We start from the raw sequence: 17,902 nt of genomic DNA, 5'->3' as shown, positions 1-17,902 counted from the left end.
AAAACAAAGAAAAAGCAGTTAAGTTGCTTCTAAAGGCATTTAGGATGTTCTATAATATATAAAGCATACAGGGTAGCGAAATTTTAAAAGCAAGCAGAGAAAAATGTAATGTGGTGAAACAAAATCTATATCTTATTACTGCCAGATGTCTGCTATTGCTTGAGCCTTTTCTTCCTGTTATCCCACAGCAATGGGCATTAGTGTGCCTTTCTCAATCATTTGTGGGAAGTGGATGAGGAAGAGGGTCATGCTGTCCTAGCTGTGTAACCTGGAGCAAATCACTTAATCTCTCTGTACCTTAATTTCCCCTTCTGTAAAATGATCTTGAGTACTTAACTTAGGAAGATACAAACAGCCCTTCTCTGTAAAGTACTTAAGTTAGTGCCTGACGCTTGGCAAATGCACGGTAAAAGTCAGCTCCTGTCACTATTTGAATCATCATCATCATTATTAACAGACTGAGCCGCCTATGAGCTCTGTGTCTCTACTGCATCTTCCGCAGGTTATTTGACATTTGGGTATGAAGAAGAATAACCCACTTAGGGAGCAGAATAACACACTTAGGGAGTTTGTTGTAGTCGAATACCCCCCAGGGCAGCTACCACCACTGGTTTCCACTTTCTATCAAATAATCAACCAGATCTGAGTCTGTGGGTTTAAAGATGAATTTAGATACAGGGAGAATCATTGAAAGTCATTTTGAAAATTCAGGCCTATAGCAGTTTTACTTTATCCTCTGCATTTTCACTAGCTTCAAAACAAAACAAACATTTCCTAGAAATAAAAGAAAAAGAAATACCCTATGGACAGTGCTTCTCCATGTTATTAAATAGAAACATTTAATGGAAGAGACACTTCCTATCCCAGAGGGAACAGTTTCTCCCACACATGTACACCCCCCTCCCCCAAAGATGGATTCCTGTGCTCCCTGTTGCTTCACAGTGTTTGTGAGGCTGGGGTTCCTGAGGGGAGGGAGGTCTGTCTCTGGCGACAATCCATTCCCAAGCCCTTGTATCTCATGAGTTGGTAACACTAGATGTACAGACCCGCCTCGCCATCCCTTTGGGGAGTTTGGGCTGAACTTTTCTTGGCTTTTGTGTCAGAGAGAGAGAGTTGTCCCCCCAGATTCGCACTCCCTTTCCCTAAGTGGAGCTGTCACTGGCAAGTGACTACTTGGCCAGGGACGATACTTTTGTATCTGGATGCCACCATGTGACCGAGCTCACGACTGGAGCCTCCACGAAAGTGATGCCACTTCCTGGGCTGCTCAGAAAACTTTGTGGGGCTCCTCCATGCTCTTGTTTCCTTCTCGGCTGGAATATAGGTAACCCCCAGGGAGTCAAAGATGGCAAAACCTCCATCACCTGGGTTCCTGAACAGTAGTTGTAGGCAGGAAGCTACCCGGCTGACCTCTTCGCCTGCCTGTACTGTTATGTGAGTGAGAAACAAAATGCAACTGTGTTAAACTTCTGAAAGTTTCCTGTTTGTTTCCGGGATAGCGTCACTCTAACTAGTTCAGCTCTTCTCACTTTGACAAGCCGTGCATACTTAGATAATTAAGGTTGTTTTTATGCTAAGCATTTTGCTCAGTCTGTTTGGGCTGCTGTAACAAAATACAGCAGATTGGGTGGCTTATAAACAACAGAAATTTATTTCTCACAGTCTGGAGGCTTGAAGTCTGAGATCAGCGTGCCAGCACGGTCAGGGTCAGGGGAGGGCCATCTTCCGGTCGCAGATTTCATGTTGTGTCCTCACGTGGAGGAAGGGGCAAGCTAATTCTCTGGCGTCTCTTTCATAAGGGCACTAATCCATTCATGGGGGCTCCACTCCCACGAGGTAATCACCCCCAAAGGCCCCCCCTCCTAATAGCATCACCTTGGGGGTTAGGTTTTCAACATATGAATCTGGGGGGAACACAAACATTCAGACCATAGCTGCATTACAGGGGGAGAAAGTCCTTTTATTTTCCTAAATAGTGAAAAAAAAAAAAATCCACCTTGATTCATTTTAGAATGTGGACTTATCAGGCCGTGTTAATTTGAGAGACTAACATGTATAAACACATGACTATGTATTTATAGCCATATATGTCTGTATGGATCTCTCTTAACTACTGAGTAGTCATCTGCTTATTCTTTAAACATCAAGTGCTGTGATATGCCAGGCACTGTCTGGACCTAGTAGAGCATAAAGGTGCATAAGATCTGGTCCCTGGCCTCGTGGGCTCTTAGAGAGGTGCTGGCCCAGCTTTGCAGGTATCCCATGTATTCAGATAGTTTATCTACTAGCGTGACCTGGAACACCAGCTCCACTCTGAATTGTTTGGATCAGCTCTAGAAAGTGCCTGGAGTATGTGTTCACATTTCATTTTCAGGAGGAGAGCGAAGTTTAGACCAGGACCTCCCCAGAAGGAAAAATCAGCCCTCCCACAGTCTTCATACCAATTCTCAGGAGCCCAGTCACAGTGAGGAGGAAGAAGGTTACAAGGAGGAGACAAGACAAGAAGGTTATAAGGAGGAGACAAGACAACGGAAGCTTATCCCCCTCTGAAGGGCAGAGGAGTCCCGGGCCTTAAACACACACAGATCCCCGCCTCTTCCGCCCCAGGGTCATGGCTGTGAGAAAATGAAGCATGTTTGAGAATGAAAGCACACAAATAAACATTTGTGGGAGAAATCCTTCAGGCTCTCATAGCTTCAAATGGTTGCAGGGAGACAGCATTGCTAATGAATTTGGTGTCAGTGAAACGGAAACGTATGATTTAGATCTCTGTGAAAATAAACCCAGCCCTACAGGGGGAAGAGAGACGGCACCTGAGGGCCATGTGCCTTTGGGTGGGCCTTTGTGTGTGTAAACCCACAAGCCTTGCAGGAGAATTGCGGCTCTCAGACCCTCAGCAGCATCCTAGCTCCCTGCGGAGAGCTAGGAACCAGCTGACTGGGCTGGGTGATGAAGCTTGTCTGGGTTTTCTAGAGGCCAGAACCTACTTGAAATTAGAGGTGCTTAGGGGTCTCTCAAAGAAAAGGAAGAGAGAGAGAGGAAGAAGGAGAAAACAATGAGACTTACTCCTCAAAAGGCCAGACTTATGAACCACAGATCATCTTTGACTCTGGATTTTATCTTCAATCAACGCTCCCGTCTTAGTTTGGGCTACTATAACAAATATGGCGTAGACAGGGTGGCTTAAACAACAGACATTTACTTCATACATATACTTCTTGATCTTGGCTGGAAAGTCCAAGATCAAGGTGCCCACAGATCCAGTGTCTGGAGGACCTGCTTCCTGGTTTGCAGACGGCCATTTCTCCACATATCCTCATGTGGCACAGAGAGAAGCAAGGTGTGGGGGGGGTGGCGGATGAGGGTGGGCAGGGGGAGAGGAAGAGCGAGCTCTCCCCTCACGTCTCTTCTCGTAAGGGCACTAATCCCATCATGAGGACTCCACTCTTATGACCTAAGTACCTTCCAAAGGCCCCATCTCCTAATACCATCATTGGAAGTTAAGATTTCAACACATGAAATTTCAAGGGACACAAAACATTCACTCCCTAACAGCTCTCCGTCAAATCTGGGGAGAAGTGAACACAGGAGAATGTTTAGTGGGAGGCATCTCCCATTACAAACCAGGTAGAGTGGTTTGGTTTGTGTACCTTCCTCGGAGCTGATCAGGAAGATACAGCAGGATTGGACATCCGCACCAGGCTTGAAGGAAGAAAGGACCGAAGCCATAGCACAGAACAACATGGAACCCACCTGGGAAGACAGTCAGCCGTGTGTTTGGACCTCTGGGGTCAATTTTTTGGTAATGCTCCACAATTAAGGACAATAGAGTCATGCTTCCCCTAGAAACCAGGTCTACCCACATGGCAGCTAGAAGTCTCTATAGCCAACCTTCTGCAAATGGCTTGACCCTACATAGGAGGTACTACCCAAAAGGACCAGGGCAGATTGAATGATCCTTCCCTGCTTCCCAAATTATCAGCTCCTCTCTTGTGCCTTCCCCCATAGAGGGGTCCTTTAAACTCTGACCATTCTCTGATTATCAAAAACAGGTCTATACTGTTCTAGAAGTAGCACCGTCATGCTTTGGACTTTGGTCATAATGCCCAAGCCCTATCTCTCAGATCTTAACTGTGACAGTGTGTTCCAGCCTGGACTTCCAGCTCTCAGTGGCTGCATCTCTGTGCCATAGGGCTTCTTCCGGAGCTAAGGAAGACTGTAGCCTGGGACTCAGCAAGCCCAAAGTACCAGGCAATTAACACCTGCCAGTAGCAGCACTCAACTGACAACTCTTGGGAATTGGTGTACAAATACCCCAGCTCCCTCATCCCTCAGTGTGAGGGATCACTTCCCAGAGTTTCCCCATAGTATTAAACTCTGGTTGTCCACTGTGGTGGCCAACTTAATAGCAGACTTCCTTTCCTTGAATCACTTCCCCCCTCTCTTCCTGGGGCTTCTGGGGAAACTAACATGCTTAGCTAAATCTCTATGCTTTAGCAGCCCATCTCATTTGATAATTTTGAGTAAGAAGCTTAGAAAGTAATTTCAGGATGTTTAAGGTAAATATAAAAGCTCTAATCAGATGTAAGAAGATGAAATACCCTCTAGCAAACTTTTAAATTCCAAACCAAGGAAAGAGGACTGGGCTAAGCATGCCAGTCTCAGGCAACCTCTATCCTTTCTCTCTCATTCTCTCATTCACTGTCACACCCACCCTCATATAGTTATGGAGTAAAGAAGTCCATTGAATGACCCCAAAAGTAACAGGGACTGTCCAGCCAACACTACATTTGTGAGTTAGTGGGTGGTCTGAGATCTGGGCTTAAAGCCATGGCTTGGGTCATCATTTGAATCTTTAAGATCAGTTGCATTTACACTGCTTTCCATTGATCAAATCTTAGTTCAGTCCAACAACTTCCTTGAAGAACAGTCAACAATCATCTTTCTTTTTGGTTATTGATTTCATTCGTGGTATGATTTTTAGGGTTTGCCTGTATGTGTGTGTTTTCTGTTCATTCGCCAGTGGCAGAAGTCAAACTTGAAATTAAAACCCGTGAGAAATACAAAGGCAGACACACTAAATAGAAATGAAGGGGAAAGCAGAGGAGAACCAACCCCGGGGTGTTGATGCCAAGTGGTGCAGAAGCCCAGCTGGGTCGGCAGTGAGCTATTCATCACTGAGGGCCTCAAGAGATACATTCCTTTGTCTCTTTGTCAACAGCTTCCCTGCCCCAATATATAGAATATTGGGTTGGAAGGTCATGTTTCCCTCCCACTGCATTCTGGTTTATTTACAAAACTCTGAATCACCGACAGACTTGCAAAGCAATCAGCTAAGGAGGACGCGACGCTTCTTCTTTCTTACCTTTACTTTTCTTTTTTTTTTGGCCATGCCGCATAGCATGTGGGATCTTAGTCCCCCAACCAGGGATCGAACCTGTGCCCCCTGCATTGAAAGTGGAGTCTTAACCACTGGACTGCCAGGGAGTTCCCAGGAGGACATGATGCTTCTTAAGTGTCCGGTTATCATATAACACTGCTACTTATATTTACCTCCTGCTTTGTTCTGAACATGCTCACTTTCAGGTACCCAAGAGAAAATCCAAGTATCAGTCAATTCGTTGATTAATTTATTGAGCACCTACTAGGTTCTGGGCGCTGAAAAAATAAGACAGAGGATGCCTGCCCTTATGGAGCTCTCGGTCCAGTGGGAGAGAGGAACTAAATCAATAATTTTACCCCCCAGAAAATTTATTTCTCAGCACACACTCCTCTGTTTCCACCATATTGCTCCCCTGTCATACTGTTATACCTAAAGTGACCAAATATCTGGTTTCCCTGGGATAGCACCAGTTTACCCCTGCTGTCCCAATGTCATTAGTAATAAGGGCACCTTCCACTCTCAGAAGTGCCCCAGTTTCTACGGTAAACTGTGTGACGACCTGACTGCACCTACCCTCTACGCCACCGCAGTCACCTACTGATTTTCTGTGTTCATTTTGTTACAACCGCTGGCTCTTGCACAGCCATCACCGTTCAGCAGACGTTGACTACATTCTGAATACTCCACAAGCAAGAGCAAGGAAACGAGGCAAATCTGTTCCCCACTCTCTAAACCAGTCAGGGAGGCAGTGCTGGGTCGTGGGAGAATATCGACTGGACCAGGAGTCCGAAGAGCTGTTTTTTATTAGGGCTTTGCCATTTGCTAGACGTCCTGTCACCAGCTGGAGCCCTAATAAGTGGCCTTACTCTTCAAAATGGGGATAGTAATACCTGCCTGGACTATTTTAGAGGGCTGTTTGGAAAGCACCGAATCCTAGCCACTAGACCACCAGGGAGTCACCAGAAGGTTGTTTTGAGAAGCAAATGTAGGTGAAAGTATTTCTAAACTGTAAAGGGCTATGTAAATATAAGGTATTCTAAATATGAAAGTAGAATGTACTTGATATTTTAATTGACGTAGTTAATCCAAATTATGCTTCTTGCTGACAGAAACATCTAATGTCTGTGTATAAAGTACAAGTATTTTGAAGACTTGTATAATAATATTATTTTACTATTAAAATATTATTTGATAATATTAAATAGTATATATATATTAAAATATATATATACTATTTAATATACTTTATACAATATATATAATAAAGTGTTAGATATTCAGAAACAGAGTAAATTATTCAAGTCACATACAGCATTTTAACTGTTCACAGAAACCATACCAAATCTGTCACAGAAAGAATATAAGCTATAGTACCTGCAGACAACCTCACCCAGCTTTCCACAGTCAATCCCAGAGTCACTCTAATGTATCTGATGTATCTGATGTATCTAATGTATCGCTCTAATGTATCCGTTTTGTCAACGGACATAATATTTTCCTTGAACTTTGTCAGCCCCATGCAGAGATCCCTAGGGTTTTTTGTTTAAAAAAATGCCATGGAGTTGCACACAAACCTGACTAAAGTTACATGTTAAGCAAAAATGATAGCCACCAAAATGGTATTGTTTTACTTATGATGACAAAGCAGTTCCTAGACGCAGGGTATACTGACAGCATGTGTGCCTGTCACCACCAGGAGATTACACTGGTGACAGGTAGCTCATGGGGCTCTCGAAGTATTGCAGTGGATGCACTCAGCAGTGGAGGGAGGTTGTCCATGACAGTGATAAAGTAAACTGGGGTTAGTTCAGCTCCGATAATCTAACATTTATCTCACAGCCCTGAGAGGCGGATTTTATAATCCCCATTGGATAATTAGAAAACCGTGGCTCAGAGAGGCTATGCAACTTGCCCAAGATCAAACAGCTAGATTCAACTTCAAGTCCGTCTGACTCCAGAGTTTTGTGTTCTTTCCAGAAAACCACATTTTCTTCTCCAATAGACTTCTAATTTGGTACAGTAACTGCACAAACTCTTTGGAATTAATTTCAGTGAGTGTCCGCACATTAGTCAGGGTTCTCCAGAGAAACAGAATCAATAGGATATAAAAGGAGACTTATTATGAAGGGTTGGTTCACACAGTTACGGAGGCCGAGTTCCACAGTCTGCTGTCTGCAAGCTGGAGACACAGGAAAGCCAGTGGTGTAATTCGGTCTGAGTCCAAAGGCCTGAGAACCAAGGGAGGTGATGATTTAAATCCCAGTCTGAGGGCAGAGAAGATGAGATGAGATATCCCAGCTCAAGCCATGAGGCAGAAAAGAGGGGCACAGTCCTCCTTCCTCTGCCTTTTTGTTCTAGTCAAACCCTGAACAGATTAGATGATGCCCACCCACCCTGGGGAGGGCGATCTACTTATGAAGTCTATGACTCCAATGCTAATCTCATCCAGAAACACCCTCATAGACATATTCAGAGATAATGTTTAACCAGATATCTGGGCATCCTCTGAGCCAGTCAAGTGGACACATAAAATTAACTATCACAGTCCCTGAAAAGAGGTTCTGGTCACCTGGTATATAGAGAGGATTTTGGCAAGGACAACTGGTGTCAACCCAACGTTGCCATCACTTGAGCCATTGAATTACATAAATGAACTGACAGCCACACCCACATAAATTGGGGACTAGATTTCTTCATGCACACACACTTAACCTTACTTAGTGGAATCTTCTTCACTGAAAAGAACACTAATCAATTTATAATAAGATTAAAAAGTTAAGATAACGAGAATAAATGTTCTGCCACATATCATTGATTAGTAAGCCATGGGGGGAGAGTGAATAGTAATGAATGGAGCTCGCAGACACCAACGTTGTCAGACACAAGGTAGAGCCCAATCATACTTTTCTTACATTGGCCTGTCCGGATGGATAGGGGATTAGAAGCATCTTGTAAATGATTGTAAAAGTGATCGTCAGGAATTAGTAGCATCTGTACCCCGAAGGTCAGGACACACCTTCATTGCTCAAATGCAGTGACAACTTGGGTATACAGATTTAGCACTGGTCTTGGCATTTCCCTACAGCTCTGTGCTCTTAAATAGTTCATCTGTCTGGTACTTTGGTAGTGAAATGCAGTGGGTACAGTTTTACAAATCCCTCAAAGAAAACAAATTAATAGACGTCATCCTCCCCACCTCCCCCGTGGCACATGGAAGCCCATCTGTCCCAGCCCTCACCTGCCAAGTCAGCTCAGTCCTGAGCCAGCCAGTGTTGGCTGCAGACTGGCGTCCTGCAAGATGTCACCCACCTGCTGTCTTGAGGATTGTACTGCAAAATTGGGTTGTATTTCAGGGTTCAGTCATTCTGTAGTCCTGCGCGTGCCACTGGGAAAAATAAGTGGAATTTATCCACCCCCCCCATCCGATGGCCTTTTGTGATGGGAAAGATACACATCTATTGGAGCTATTTAAGGGTGGCCTTGATGAAAAGCAGGGTGACAGCTGGTTAGATGACACCTCAGTAAAGGAAAAAGAGCTTGAATTCCAGATCCATTTGGAGGAAATGTATCATTAAAGGATGAGCAGGAAAACTGGGGGCAAAAGACAGCCTGCTTCAGCATGATTCTAGGAAGAATTCCCCAACTGCCAGGGGATCAGACATTGGTGTGCCTTCTTCAGGGAGACCAGGAAGACTCCTTTCCAAAGCGTTTAAAGCAGATGGGTAGCTGATACATTGCCAGGCTTCTCTGAACCAGGGCATGGACTGGAATGCCGTTCATAGTCAACTTCTAGGGGTCTATAATTGTCTAGCTGTACTACAGTTCTAGAGTCCCTTCCTTCCTGGGAAATGTAGTAATGTTAACATTTAATATTTGTATATTACTCTATCATTTTCCAAAGTGCTATTATATATATTATTATATTTCATTGTTACAGGAAACCTATGAGGAAGGTAGGGTGTGATTATAGGTTAAATGCAATAAAATGCTACGATGGGTTTTAGTTGTGGTGCCCAGAGGGTGAGCCATGGGTAGAGGGAACAGAGAGCAAAGATGGAGAGTCTCAAAAAAAAAAAATTCCTCTCTCTGGCAAAGCATTAGTGCGTGCCTTTAGAATATACTCAGATAGCCAGCCTCAAAATGGACATGCTGAAGGGGACCTCAGAGATCAAGTGTATTCTCTAGTTTTCCAATGAAGAAATGGGCCCATAGAAAGGAAGTGATCAGGAGAGAGACAGAACTGAACAGAAACACAGGTCTCTTAACACCCAACCCTGTGCTGTTTACGTTTGTCCCTGGTGTCTCCCTTACTGTTCTCACGCCTTTCAGTTTCGCACCTCATCCTTACCGGAAACCTGGGTTGACAACTGATTGTAAGTGATCAAGAAATAATTTTAACTTACTGCCTACATGAAAAGCACAGTAAACAGCATTTTAACCTTTAAGTACTAGTTTGAAAGAACAAATAAGTAGAAAAAATGGCAACCAACTGTAAGACTGACTGATAGTAAAATTTTTAAAAAGCCCAGGAGCTTCTCAAGTTAGAGGGCAAATCACATACCTACATTCACTATTTTTATTCCTTGATTAATTTATTCAGCTAGTCAGTAAATAGCCCTGAGCTCAAAGCATTTGCCAACAACTGTGTTAGATGTGAGGGATCGGACAAGATGGCGATGAACAAGACAGGTCCCACCAGAGGGAAGGATATGTGCAAAACTGCAGAAATATAAAAGAGCAAAACACTCTCGAGTGTGATTTAGTGTTACTGTTGTCTAGAATGTTTACGTAAGGGTAGCAAGAGATAGGGCTGCAGATGTAAGTGGGACCAGATAGTGGAAAACCCTCTAGGGCCACACGAAGTGATCTGATGTTGAATTTTAAAGAGGGACTGAAATGGTCAGATTTATATTTCACGAGGAATAACATGGCAGCATGGGCAGGATGCGCCAAAGGACAGACCTCCTGGAGGGCTAAGGGAATCGTCCTCCTGTTACTTTGGCCGTTCGTCTCCAGCGACTTCTGCCAGCTCCTCCTCCATCTGACCTTGACATGTTGGAGAATTCATTGCTCTGCCCTTGGCCACTTTCTCTTCTCTAGCAACACACTTCCTAGGTGATCTCATCCACCCCTGTGAGTTTTAATCATATTTAAATATCTAGATCTTTTTTTGTGGGGGGAGCCATGCCACACGGCATGTGGGATCTTAGTTCCCTGACCAGGGATCGAACCCAAGCGCAGAGTCTTAGCTACTGGACTGCCAACGATGTCCAGTATTTAAATACTTTCTATATTTCATAATAATTCTATGCCCTTGATCTTCTGATCTTTATTTCCCGTGAAGACACACTCAATATCAATGGCTCACTACGGCCGTGCAAATTAAAACCATAATGAGATGACACTTCACACCCTTCACACGAAGGATGGCTATAATCAAGAAGACATACAATAACAAGTGTTAGTGAGCATGTGGAAAAATCAGAGTGCTCGGGCATTGCTGGTGTGGATGAAAAATGGTGCAGCCGTTTTAAAAAGAGTTTGACAGTTTCTTACAATGTTATGTGTAAGTTTATATGACCCAGCAATTCGACTCCTAGGTATCAACCCAAAAGAAAGGAAAACATACATTCATACGAAGACTTGTATGTGAATGTTCATAGCAGCATTACTTATAACAGCCCAAAAGGGGAAACAACTCAAATGTCTATGAACTGGTGAATGGATACACCAAATGTGGCATTACAATGCAGTAGAATATTATTCAGCGATAAAAAAGGAATGAAGTACTGATATATGTTAAAACACAGATGAACTTCAAAAACATTATGCCAAGTGAAAGAAGCCAGACACAAAAGATCAAATAAATGTCCAGAAAAGACAGATCTATGAATACTGAAAGATTAGTGGTTGCCAGGGGCTGAGAGTGGGAACAGAGATTAAGTGTAAGTGGGCATGAAGGATCTGATTGTGGTGCTAAAATTCATGTTCTAAAAGTGGATTGTGGTTATGCAACTCAGGTTACTTACTAAAAATCATTGAATTGTACACTTAAAATGGATAAATCCTATGATATATAAATTATACCTCAATATAGTTAACTTGAAAAAAAAATCTTTTCCAATCTGACGTCTTACTGGAACTGCAGACTTCTACATCCGATTGATTACTTGACATTTTTGGAGGTCTAATAAGTATCTTAAACTTAATATGGCAAAAAGAAAAGTATATGTTTTAAGTTGAGACATAATTTACATAGTCAACACTAACCAATAGCTCGATGAATTATACCCCTGTAGAAGCACCACGTAGATTCAGATGTTTCCACCAGACCAGAAAATTCCCTCATGCCTCTTCCAGTCAGTGCTTCTGCCCCTCCAGAAGGAATCACTCTTCTGATTTCTAACACTGTTGATTAGTTTTGCCTGTTCTTGAACTTCATATAAATTGAGTCAGGCTTCTCTCTCACTCAAGACAATGTGAGATTCTTTCAGGTCATTGTGTGTATCCATTGTTTGATCTTTTTCATTGCTGTGTGTGAATATATCACAATGTATTTATCCATTCCCCTGTAGATGGGCATTTAGGTTACTTACAGTTTGGGTCATTATGAAGAAAGCTGCTGGGAACATGCTCACACATGTCTTTTGGTGGCTATAGGCACTCATTCCTGTTGAGTATATTCTTAGAAGTAGAATTGGGAGATCCTTGGTATTTCCTTCCAACCTTATCTTCCTTGAATTTCCCCACATACATAAATACCACCACCATGCACCTAATTGTTCGATCTCCACATCTAAGTGTTATCTCACCTTCTACCCCCTCACCACTCGCTCGTCTGTGAGTCCTTTTGATTCCAAAATCTGATCTGAATCTGTCCACGTCTCCGCAGTCCCCCTATTAGCTTCTTCTCTAAGTCATATCGCCCTATCTCAGGGCTACTGACATGACCTAAATGTCTCCTTGCGTCCGCTTTCGTCCTCCTCAATTCTTTCTCTACATTGCAGCCAAGGTTTTAGAAATGGAAACCAGACCATGTCATGTGCTCGCTTAAAACTTCCTTCAAATTTCCATTAAAGTCCAAACTCTTTTTCTGGCTTATGAAACCCTGGGGATTCTTTTCTTTGTTTGTTTCTGTTTTTATTGAAGTATAGTTGCTGTACAATATTATGTAAGTTACAGGTGTACAGTATAGTGATTCACAATTTTTAAAGGTTATACTACACTTATAGTTATTGTAAAATATTGGCTATATTCCTTGTGTTGGACAATGTATCCAATGTATCCTGTGGCTTATTTTATACATAGTAGTTTGTACCTCTTAATCCCCTACCCCTATCTTGCCCCTCCCCACTTCCCTCTCCCCACTGGTAACCACTAGTTTGTTCTCTATATCTGTGCGTCTGCTTCTTTTTTTGTTATATTCACTAGTTTGTTGTATTTTTTAGATTCCATATATAAGTGATATCATACAGTTTTTGTCTTTCTCTGTATGACTCATTTCACTTAGCATAACGCCCTCCAGGTCCATCCATGTTGCTGCAAATGGCAAAATTTCATTCTTTTTTATGGCTGAGTAGTAGTTCATTGTATATGTGCACCCCATCTTCTTTAGCCATTCATCTGCTGATGGGCACTTAGGTTGCTTCCATGTCTTCGCAGTTGCAAGTAATGCAAGCTATGAACGCTGGGGTGCACATATCACAAAGCCCTGTTTCTTATCTGGCCACTACCTGCCTCTGAACTTCCTCTCTTGTGCACAGAGCTCTGGCTGCCTCTGGGCCTCCTTCTTGAGTCTACGCAGCTCATTCCCAGGGCACTGGTGCCAGTCCTTTTCCTCACTGGGAAGGTTGTTCCCCTGATCCCCAGCTCCTTCTCTTCACTCAGATCTCACCCCAAAAGTCACCACGTCTGAGAGGCCTTCTCTCAACACCTAACTTAGGACACGTAGGATACGTAATTTAGGATGGCCATTTGGTCATTGGCTTTCCCAACAATGTAGTTTAATTCTCTTCAGGGAAATTATGACTGTCACGTTTTTATTTATTCCCTCTTTCTCATTTGTCTCCCCACAAGAACATAAGCTCCACGGGCACAGGAACTCAGCTGTCTTGCCAACTGCTACACCAGTGCTCCAACTGTGTCTGGCACACAGAACATGTGGCTGGATGGCTGTAGTGACAGCCATGGTTGATTGTAACTTCCCCCAGCAATTCTCAAATACTCACATGCAGAACTGGAGAAAGTGGATGGCTGGAATAATGCAACTTATGGGTCTGCCAGCTGCTGCTGTGGACTTTGTTCAGGAGGCAAGGATGTTGAAGGCATTGGCAAAAGAACACTAGAAGTGATACACCCCGGATAGCAAAGGGAAAAAGCTATGTGGGGAGAAAATATGGTTGGGGAGGAGACTGGGAGTCTTGACACCGTGGAAGAACACTTATATCCAGAAGATTATGTTGACAACCTAGAGAGTGAGGCCAGAATAACTGAAGAAGTATTTGGACTTAACGGTTGCTCTGCCAGTGTGGTTCAACAGGTGTGATTGAATCTTCCTGTGTCACCTCAGAGGTATTGCAGGTTTGGTTCCAGACCACTGTGATAAAGGGGGGTGGGGGGGGTAGGGGGGTGGGGGGGGGGTATATCGCAATAAAGTGAGCCACACAATTTTTTTGGTTTCCCAGTACGTATAAAAGTTACGTTTATACTCTACTGTAGTCTGTTAAGTGTGCAATAGCATTATGTCTAAAAAAAAAAGCCAGTATACACACCTTAATTAAAAACTTTATTGCTAACAATACTAACCATCATCTGAGCCTTTAGCCACTTGTAATCTTTTTGGTGGTGGAAGGTCTTGCCTCGGTGTTGACGGCTGCTGGTTGATCAGGGTGGCAATTTCTTTGTTGTTTGTTTTTTTTGGGGGGGGGGCATGCTGTGGGATTTTAGTCCCCCGACCAGGGATCGAACCCACGCCCTCAGCAGTGAGCGCATGGAGTCCTAAGCACGGGACTGGAATATTGCACGAATTACCACAATGTGACACAGAGACATGGAGTGAGCTAGCTACTGCTGTTGGAAAAATGGCTCTGATAGACCTACTTAGAGTTACCAGAAACCTGTAAAAAAACACAGTAGCTGTGAAGCACAATAAAGGGAAGTACAATAAAATGAGGTCTGCCTGTATTTTATATAGCTCAGGGCTTGGCACTAGTCTGTAAATATCTGTTGACCGAGTGAGTAGACAAATGAATGGAAGAATGAAGAAAACAACAAAGAGATAGTAATAACTAAATAAACAGATGATGACTCCAAAACTCGTGCTCCGCTATGTTGCTGCTGGAAGTTAAAAGAAATGGTATCTTTTCTTTTCTTTTTTTTTTTCCGTACGCGGGCCTCTCACTGCTGTGGCCTCTCCCGTTGCGGAGCACAGGCTCCGGACGCGCAGGCTCAGCGGCCATGGCTCACGGGCCCAGCCGCTCCGCGGCATGTGGGATCTTCCCGGACCGGGGCACGAACCCGTGTCCCCTGCATCGGCAGGCGGGCTCTCAACCACTGCGCCACCAGGGAAGCCCAAGAAATGGTATCTTGATGTAAATTCGTCAACCTACTTTCATCAGCTCTCTGATGAAGAGTAATCCGCCTCTCCCTTACTCCACTCCACCCACCCCCCCGCCCCCGTCTAAGGGACAACCCAAACTGTTTGCCACAGCTTTCTTATAGACTCACAATTAAATCTCTATCCATTTGTATATCCTTCAACATCCTGTTGTGTTAAATTGAACAATACTTTATATAAGCACAGTAAGTCTGCTACCAAGAAACTCAAACCCCGTTATCACTCAGTTCTCCTCACTGGCGCTATCAGTCAATACTCTTTTCTAAGTCCAAGATACACTAAAACCCTTTACTAAGTACAAACATCATAAATCAGTAACTGTTCACCCCCGACACTTTCACTTTGGCCAGGGGTAACTGTTACTGGGATTTATGGCCCCTCACAAGCAGGCAGCATTATTTCAGGACAGTCAATGCTGTAATTCTGAAAGGGTCAGCTAAAAATAGATTCTAAATGAATACCATGGGAAACATTGCCCGTAAAATAGGCAGTGAACGTGGTGGCTTAAAGCTGCAGAGGGATCCACTGGCGTCTTGATGATGTGACGCCGGGCACTGCATTCGGAAGCCAGCACCAGGTGGCTGTGTGGACAGCCTGGGGAAAGACCTCCCTGCCTGAGAAAGCGTGAGGAGTGGGAAGTTCTGTGGACCCGCAGAAGGACAAGGCATAAGGGAGGGAGTCATAAGGCAGGCAAAGAAGTAAGTGAGCCAAAGTAAAGCCCAGAGCACGAGGGAGCCAGAAACCTTGTCAGGGCTGTGGGGAAGCAGCTGAGAGAGGCCGTTCATCCCTGCTTGACAGGAGGCCCTTTTGTTTTGCTCATATGGTTTCTCTTTTATTCGTCTATCACAGAATTGGGGTTGGGATGCCATGGGGAGAAAAAGGAAGTGGGAGAAGAGAGGGGAGAAGAATGAAGAAAAGCCCTTCCTTTCGTCAGGAGAAGCATTTTATTTCCACAGGGAAATGGTCTAAGATAAGTTTATCTTCCCCGACCAAGAGGCCCCTCTGAAAATGCTCCCCAGGCCGATGGGCCAGCCCATCCCCGTGCGGCACTGCTCTTTCCCCAACCAGCCCGTTGGCTTCACTGGGACCAGGCACCAGCCCCATGCCTCAGTTCATCTTTTTTCCTCATCTGAAAATGCCATTTACCCCACTGACGGATGGCGATGTTGTCAGACATGCTGACCACCTTGGGACTGAACCTGTTCACAGGCAAAAGCTCTGTTTCTAGGCATTTGATTCCCATGACACTCGGCAGTAGCTGGTACCTCCGAATGGACCCTTTACCCTGTGCCGGCGTTGGGAGAAACAGTCTATGTGCAGGTCCTCGCTGGAACTTCACAACAGCTATGCCTACAGATGTACAAAAACCCAGGGAGGAAGATTTCCCCATTCTACAGCTAAGGAAGCTGAAACGTGGGAAATCTAAGTATCTTATTACAAAGGTAATAAATGTCTGAATTGGGATCTGAATCCACAGTCAACTCCAGAGCCTGGGTTGTCTTCAAATAATCTTGAATTAGATGAGATAGAGCAATCAGAATAGTGAGTTCGTTGGGGATGGGAGTTAGGGAAGAGATAAAGTGTGTTTCAGAGCAAAGTTGGAGTTATCTACATCACCAACTGAGCCCACTGTTTGTACAGATAAGTGAGTGTGGACTGGAAAGCAGTGTAAGTGGCCATGATCTTGGGCTGCAGGCCAGGCTCTTCTTCCTGACCACAGCCATGCCCCTAACTTTTTTAAGTCTCTTTAAATCCTCTGTAAAATGAGATGGTCTCCCAGGGCCCTTTTAGCTCCAAAACATTCCCTCCAGATTCCCAGCCGTAGCCTGTTTCTGGGTAGCCTGAAGCGTGTCACATACCTCCTGAGAAAGGAGGTTAGGTGAGTCAATACAGAATGAGGTCAACAGCACCTGCAGGGCTGCCCTCAGGGCTAGTAAAGGCGAGGTGTCCAGACAGGAAGGCTGACGACTGACCTGGGCTGAATGGGTTGGTGTGCTCAGTTTCAGTTGATTACCATATTATACTAGCTGCTGTTTGTTCTGGGTATTATCGCTACGTAACAAACAACCCCAAAACTAGTGGCTTAAAGCAACTATTTTACTTCGCTCACAAGTTTGTGGGTCAGGAGTTTGGAAAGGTCTCAGCTGGGCTGTTGAGCTCTGATCCACATGCATCAGCTGGGGTAGCTGGGGCCGGAGGACCCCCTTCCCAGGTGGCTTCCTCACCCACACATTGGGTGTGGCTTCTCATCCACCTGGGCCCCTTCTCGTGGCTTAGAATTCTCCCAGCATGGTGGTCTCAGGGTATTCATCCTTCTAACGTGGTGAGTGGCTTCCAAAGACCAAGACAAAGGCTGCCAGTCCGTCCAGAAGAAGAAGAACGCCCCTTCCATCCTGCTGTTAGTGAAAGCAGTCACAGAGTGGTCCGGTTTCAAAGGGGATGGGGGGAACAGCCTCCACCTCTCCATGGCGGGAACATCAAACTACCACATGTCCTGCCTCAGGGTCTGGCCAGAAAGGGCCCAGGCAATTGGTGGATTTGGAGAAACTGCCACAGAACTGCAGCCCCCCGCTGGGTCGGGCAAGCTCCGTGGGCACAATCAGCAGTGGTTTTTCCAGCCCAGCATCCGTGATCCGACCAGCTGTCTTCTGGCAGCAGCACCCTGGGGGCACCTTACATCCTCAGTTCTCGGTTCACACGGTTCGGGTAGAGAATAGACTTTACCCCTGGAACATGTGGTTTGGGACTGACCAGTCATCCTCAGTGCCTAGAATGTGCCTGGCACGTAGGAGGTGCTCAGGATGAATGAATGAAAGAAAAAGATGTCAGTTGTTTGGCCCCAAGAATTGTTTCAAGACTAGATATGTGATTCAAGTTCTCAAATGACTGGGAAAGAGGTATCC

The sequence above is a fragment of the Orcinus orca genome, chromosome 2 (genome assembly GCF_937001465.1).
Source record: "Orcinus orca chromosome 2, mOrcOrc1.1, whole genome shotgun sequence".
Taxonomy (NCBI): Eukaryota; Metazoa; Chordata; class Mammalia; order Artiodactyla; family Delphinidae; genus Orcinus; species Orcinus orca.
The sequence above is the reverse complement of the archived record's forward strand: the minus strand, read 5'-3'. Positions refer to the sequence as shown.